We start from the raw sequence: 7,330 nt of genomic DNA on the forward strand, positions 1-7,330 counted from the left end.
ATCTCCATCTCCACAGCACCTAATAGATATTGCAGGCACACAGATAAATCTCATTTTATGTTATGCTTGGTCACAAAAAAGAATTAGATTGTGTTGTTCTAAGAGGCATGAGGATATATATCCTTTGTAATCATCCGTAAAAATTACTTTAAGTTGAGCCACTATGAGCTTGCTGGGCACATGCAAAATCTGGATAGCATGTTTTGGCCCATTTCATGCTGAACTGAAAAAAAAAAATTTATACCTCTGGGTTATTTGCCACCAGACCTTTAGAAATGAGACAAATTTGTGGATTTTCTTCCTGAGAAGCATATTGCAAAAGAGAAGTATTGATTTTATTTCATTCAGGCAAAATTGGTTATTTATTTTTACTTATGACCATTATAAAACAGGGCTGAGCTGCCTTGTTATGATCAAATAAGAATGATCTATAATGTTTTCCTGAGTATTGAATAGAATCCAAACCATATTGAGGTCAGCAGTGTTAGACAATTTCCCAGCATTGAGAGGTGGCAACAGGATGAATGTAGCTTGTGGGCTGCATGTCTGAGTCAGAGCAATAAACTTCGGCCGTGCATGCACTTCTATTAGGGGCACAAAAACATCAGAAGCCTCATTTCCGACATGATAATAACGTGGACTTAGATAGCCATAATAAACTTGTAATTATTTTTCAGTCAATTGATCTATTTGATGATTCCTGGAATGAAACACTCTCTACTGGCTCTACATTTAGCAGACACACACACACACAGGTGCAACCAAATAAAGCAGTATGTTAGTGCCAAATGCTTTTGACACCCCAAAGTAGCAGTCCCCAACTTTTTTGGCACCAGGGACCAGTTTCATGGAAGACAATTTTTCTATGGACTGGGGGTGGGGGGTGGCGATGGTTTTTGGATGATTCAAATGCATCACATTTATTGTGCAGTCAACCTCTCCGCTAATGATAATGTGTATTTGCGGCCACTCCCCAGCGCTAGCATCACCGCCTCAGCTCCACCTTAGATCATCAGGCGTTAGATTCTCATAAGGAGCAAGCAACCTAGATCCCTTGCATGCACAGTTTACAGTAGGGTTCACTCTCCTATGCGAGTCTAATGCCACTGCTGATCGGACGGGAGGTGGAGCTTATGCGGTGATGCAGGCAATGGGGAGCGGCTGTAAACACAGATGAAGCTTCACTCACTCACCAACCTCTCACCTCCTGCTGTGCAGCCCAGTTCCTAACAGGCTACTGACCAGTACCAGTGTGTGCCCCATGGGTTGAGGACCATAGCCCCAAGGGACAGCAGATCTGAAATTATGTAAAATAAAGTTTCACACATATTCATCATTTATAGAATATCTGATTTTATAATTCAGTGCTGTAATATTAAGGATGATGAAACAGAGGCCTGTTATTAAGCCTATTGTTTTTTCTCAAGTCCCAAATCAGAACTCCAGCCACTAAGCAATACGGGTTTGTTCCTGGGTCTATTGTAGATACCGTAGAAAATAACTCAGGGCAGTCTTTATCCACATTGGTGCTTCAATCTGGCTTGGTTTTACTCACTCTGATCTCTCATTTTAGGGATCAGCTTCAGTGTTACCCCTTAGAAAGACCTGCATTGATGCTCTTATCATCCATCTCTCTATTACTATTTATTATGGCATCCTGCTTATTTTTATCCCAGCATTTAGGAAGAACTCTAATTATTTTTCTTATATATTCATCTTCAGATTTATTTCAGTCTTCCCACCATTATGAAAGTTCCCTGAGGCAGGGTCTTCATCTGTGTTGTTCACTACTCTCTCTTTAGAACATGAACAGTGCCTGCAGCCGTGAAGGGGCTCACTTAATATTTGATAATTAAATAAAAAAGATAATTTGGGAGAAAAAAGAAAAAAATTAATAGTGTTTAAAGTTCAAAGGGGAAGAGGTCAAGGATGTTAATTGGGATCATAGTATATAGGATATATTCACCCCATAGAGACATAAAAAGTGCTTTGGTAGTGGGGGCAGGGGTAGTAGATGAAGGAGAGATTGAGAGTATTTGGATGAAATCAGAAAGGCTTGATCAAAGAGGTCTGTGGTAGGCTGAATAAATGGCTCCCAAAAATGTCTGTATCCTGATCCCTGGAACCCATAAATGTGTTACTTTCCATGGCAAAGAAAACTTTGCAGATATGATTAAGGATCTTGAAATAGAAATGTTATCATCATTTATCCAAGTGAGCCCAAAGTAATCGCAAGGGTGCTTATGAGAGGGAGGTGGGAGAGAGTGAGAGGAGGAGATGTGATGACAGAAGCAGAGAGAGAGGAAAAGAGAGAGAGAGGGAGAGAGAGATTTGAAGATGCGACACTATTGGCTTTGAGGAAGCAGCTATGAGACAAGGAATCCAGGTGGCCTGTAGAGCTGGAATTGGTAAAGAAATTCATTCTCCTTTAGAGCTTCCAGAAGTACCACGACCCTGCCAATCCATTTTGGACTTTTAACCTCCAGAACTGTAAGATAATAACATGTGTTGCTTTGAGCCACTTGTTTGTGGTAATTTCAGGAACAAGAAACTAATACAGGATCCTATTAAAGATGTGCCTTAAAGGATAGTTCCTTTTCTCTTTATAAATTAATGTTTGAATAAAAATAATACATCCTCATGGCAGAAACTTGAAAAATGCAAAAATATATACAAGAAAATAAAATTACTCTTGAATTTCATTACCAAGATAAAGAAGTATTAACATTAGGTACTTTCTTTTCATAAATAGACTTTTGATCAGGGAAGATAGGGAAGGAGAGTATTAGAGCTGACACTAAAAGCACTTTCCCATGTTGAAATACACACTTAGTTAATTTTTAAATTACGTCATATTTTATTTGGCATTACATTCTTAGCCCTAAATGTGATAGAAGTCAGTGTGATAAAGAAAAAGTATTAGAGAAAGCCTGTATCTACTACCCTCCCATTTACCTGGTTGAATATCCCGTAAGAAGGCTTCGTATAGCAGAGAAAACATCATCCACTTTGTTCACTTACCATGACATCCAATTTCAGGGGTCATGGTGACCATCAGCCCACATTTAGAGTGAAGCCTACAGGCTTGGCGCCCTGCTCTGTCTGTAATGGACCATGTGACTCATACGTCTTTTGCCTTCTCTGAATCTGAACTTATCCACAAAATGTGTGTTAGCTTATTCTCAAGGCCTTTTCTGGCTCTAACTTTTAATGCTTCCATTTAAACCTTTCTAAAAACCTATGTTCTTTCAATTTTTGTTGACCTCATTTTGTTTTCAAAGAACTTTAATGAGTACTCCTCTGTTTCCTCAAACCACATGGTTGGTGGATTTCATTTCTGAAAGAATTAAAGAAAGAAATCATAGCTTTTTGGGAGACATTGAAGAGATTGTGAAGAAAGGTTTACCACAGAAATTTATCGGAGTCAACATTTTCATCTGATTATGAACTGGATACATTTTCAAGTGATCTTTTATTTCTTATGATTTTGTTCAGAGACAGTCAAACAAGTCAATAGAATTGCTGAATTTAGTAATAATATCTCCTCTATCTACTATAGCATTTAATTTACAAGCCTGAGTGTGAAAGAAGCAGCAAAAACTGCAAATCTACAGTAGTCACCACTTATCTATGAGGCATGTGTTCCAAGACCCCCTGTAGAAGCCTGAAACTACATATAGTACTGAACCATGTATATACTATCTTTTCTCCTATACATACATACCTATGATAATGTTTAATTGATAAATTAGGCACAGTAAGAGATTAACAACAACTGATAATAAAATAGAACAATTATAGCAATATACTGTAATAAAAGTTTTATGAATGGGGTCTCTTTTTCTCTCAAAATATCTTATTGTACTTCACTCACCATTCTTGTGGTGATGAGAGATGACAAAATGCCTGTGAGATGAGAAGAAGGGAAGTGAATTATATAGGCATTGTGACGTAGTGTTAGGCTATTACAGATGGTCCTTGACTGACAATGATTTGACTTATGATTTTTTGATTTTACCATGGTGTAAAAGCAAAACCATTTAGTAGAAAGGGGTACAATACTCTCTTGCAATGCTCAGCAGCTGCGGTGAGACATGGCTCCACATCAGCCATGCAACCTTGAGGGTAAACAACTGAGCCTATACAGTGTACTGTGTTGCCAGATGATTTTGCCCAACTGTCGGCTAACGTGAGTATTCTGAGCATATTCAAGGTAGGCTAGGCTAAGTTATGATGTTCAGCATTTTAGGTGTATTAAATGCCTTTTTAACTTACAATATTTTCAACTTATGATGGGTTTATCATGAAGTGACTTCATCATCAGTCCAGGAGCATATATTGACCTTCTGATGATACGTCATAAAGAGGATCATCTGCTTCAGGTGATCCTGGATTATCGAACCACTGTTATGTAGATGGTCAGTGTCAGGAGCAAACGGGGATCCTCGATTGTTGAAGGTTTTTTGCCAAAACCTTTTGGAAGATTTTCTAATTGGAAGTTGTTGTCTCTTTCTCTCTCTCTCTCTCTCTCTTTTTTTTTTTTTTTAGCTCATCTAAGTGTTGCTGCAGAAGTTGTAATCCTTTGATGATCATACAGGTGACTTTAATGCTGTGTTCCATTGGAGGATTGTATTCCGTAACTTTTTCCTTTAATATTGGTGCCGTTCAAAATACTTTGGCAAATTTTGGCAATAGTCACAGTTTTTTCTTCTTCTTCTTTCTCTTCCTCTGTAGGTGACTCAAGTTCTCTCACTTCCTCATTTGTTAACACTTCTCAATGGCCTTCAATATGTTCTTCCACCTTTGATGTACAGACTAGGGTCTGCATCAATTGCTCAAATGTGGTCAAATACCAGGTGGGTGTATGTGTCCTTGACAAACTGAATGATGCCCTGGTCAAGGGGCTGAAATAATGGAGTTGTCCTTGGAGGTGAAAGTATAACCTCAACATTTTCATTTTTATAGCGAACAGATTCAGGGTGGCCAGATGCATTGTCTGTTATTAGTAGGACTTTAAATTCTAACTCTTTCTCTTCCAAGTATTTTTTTTTTTTTTATTTCTTAGATAAAGCATTGGTGGAATGTAAACAAGATGGTTGTAACCTTTGCTTTCTGATTATGCTGCAAGAACACAGGAAGATAATTTTTGCTTTTATTTTTGAGAGCGCTTTGCTCTGTACACATTCTACTGGCTTCATCATATGCCCTGCAGTGTTGCCACATAGTGCCAGAGTTAATCTGTCCTTCCATGCTTTATGCCCTCGTGCTTCCTTTACATTTTTATGAATGTAGGTGTGATTGCACAAATTCTTCCAGAAGAGCCTGGTTTCATCACAATTGAAGACATGCTTTATATAGTATCCTTTCTCCTTAATCAATTTCTTTAACTATGTTGGAAATGTGGCAGCAGCTTCTTCATTGGCAGATGCGTTCTCTCCAGTAATTTTTGTATTTTCAGTCTAAACCTATTTCTTAATTTGTGTAACCATCCCTTATTTGCAGTAGAGGGCTTGATGTCACTAATTTTAGGGGATCCTTTGCTGAAGTCTTTGTATACGCACAATGTTCTGGTGCAACACGTTGCCATTAATCAGAACACTTTTTCTGTTCATGTCTTCCAGCCACAAATGTAATGACTTTTCTATCTTAACTAATCACTTATCATGCACTGTAGCTGTAACTTTAGCAGTTGGGGGTGCAATGGCCAAACTAACACAAAGTTCTTTTTCCTTCTTCACTGATTTCATGAATAGAAGATTTGTTCTTATCATAGATCTTAGCAACCTCAGCATATGATGTTTTTTCTTTCCTTATTAAGCAGAAAACTTTCACCTTTTCACCTTTCCACTTAAAGAAAGCACTTTATGTCTTTTCTTTGGTATATCCAAATTGCTGGCAACAGTATTCTTGTGCTTTGGGGCTATTATGAAGTAAAATAAGGGCTACTTGAACACAAGCACTGCAACAGTCAATCTGGTAACCTAGATGGCTACTAAGTGGCTGATGGGTGGGTATTGTAGACAGTGTGAATATGCTGGAAAAAAAAAAAAAAAGATGATTCATGTCCTGGGTAGGACAGAGTGGGATGGTGTGAGATTTTATCATGCTACTCAGAATGGTGTACAAGTTAACTTATGAATTGTTTATTTCTGGAATTTTCCATTAATATTTTTGGACTGTGGTTGACTATGGGTAACTGAAACCACAGAAAGTGAAACCACAGATAACGGGAGACTACTGTACCTGCATTTATCTGGATTCTCTAAAATGGAAGCTCTAAATGTGGGTGGCTGTAAGCTTCTAACTCACATACAAAATCTACAAGAATATAGAGAAATTTGAGACACCAAACAAATTTGTGTCTACCTATACATAATGTTTTGGGGGAAGCTAGTGGAGGAATTAAGTTAAGCAGCTATTTAGAATAACTATATAAATATTTAATTTCTTAGTAATGCATGTTGCCGAATTTAACTCCTCCTTCACTGAATTCTGTGTCCGCAGAACATGACCTTAAAATTAGTGCTAATAGCAAAACCCTTTTGCCCTTTGCAGATTTTCCTCTTGAGTCTTTCTTGAGGGAGGAATTGCTCCCCTGGTATGGCAAAAAGTAGATGAGTATTTTGAAGAGTCATTCAGTTCATTATTTGCAATAATAATTGAAACATAGAGTTGAATAATTTAAAGATCTGGATGAATCATCAGATTCAAAATCAGGATCTAAACGGTAACTATTCACATTTGAAACAACCCTGAGTTTTAAAATTTCTGGCCTGACTGGGTAGATTAGGGCAAATGAAAAGTTGAAGGAATGATAAAGCTGTTAGGAAAAATATTTAGAAATCTGAGAGATATTCTTTGAAACACAGACCTTTATTTCACAAATAGAAATGTCAAGGACATTGCTATTTGGGGAGAAGAAAATTCTTCCCTTGAAGTACAAGAAAGACTAAATTATCTTACTATAATAATTTTATTCTAGTGAAGGGATTAGCAGCCCGAGCTCTGGATTAGTACATACAGGATCGACTGTGGATTATGGCCCTATTATCTGTGTAGGATCAGTAAAGTGACTTGCCTGTGTAATGAGGACAATAGAAGCACACAATGGTCCATTCCTGGAAAGTTTTTGTGGGGTATAAAATGAGATATTATATGTGCCTCCTGGAAAACACTAAGGGTACAGTGATTGTTAGCTCTTTGTATCAGTAGTAGTATTTTTAAAATATATCGTGAGTTCTTCTGGGTGAGCATTGAGCTAGAATTTAAAGACACAGTGCCATTGGGAAGCTCACAGTTTAATGGAACCACAGCCACATAATAAATAAGA

This window comes from Propithecus coquereli, unplaced genomic scaffold (genome assembly GCF_000956105.1).
Source record: "Propithecus coquereli isolate 6110/MARCELLA unplaced genomic scaffold, Pcoq_1.0 Scaffold96, whole genome shotgun sequence".
NCBI classification, from domain to species: domain Eukaryota; kingdom Metazoa; phylum Chordata; class Mammalia; order Primates; family Indriidae; genus Propithecus; species Propithecus coquereli.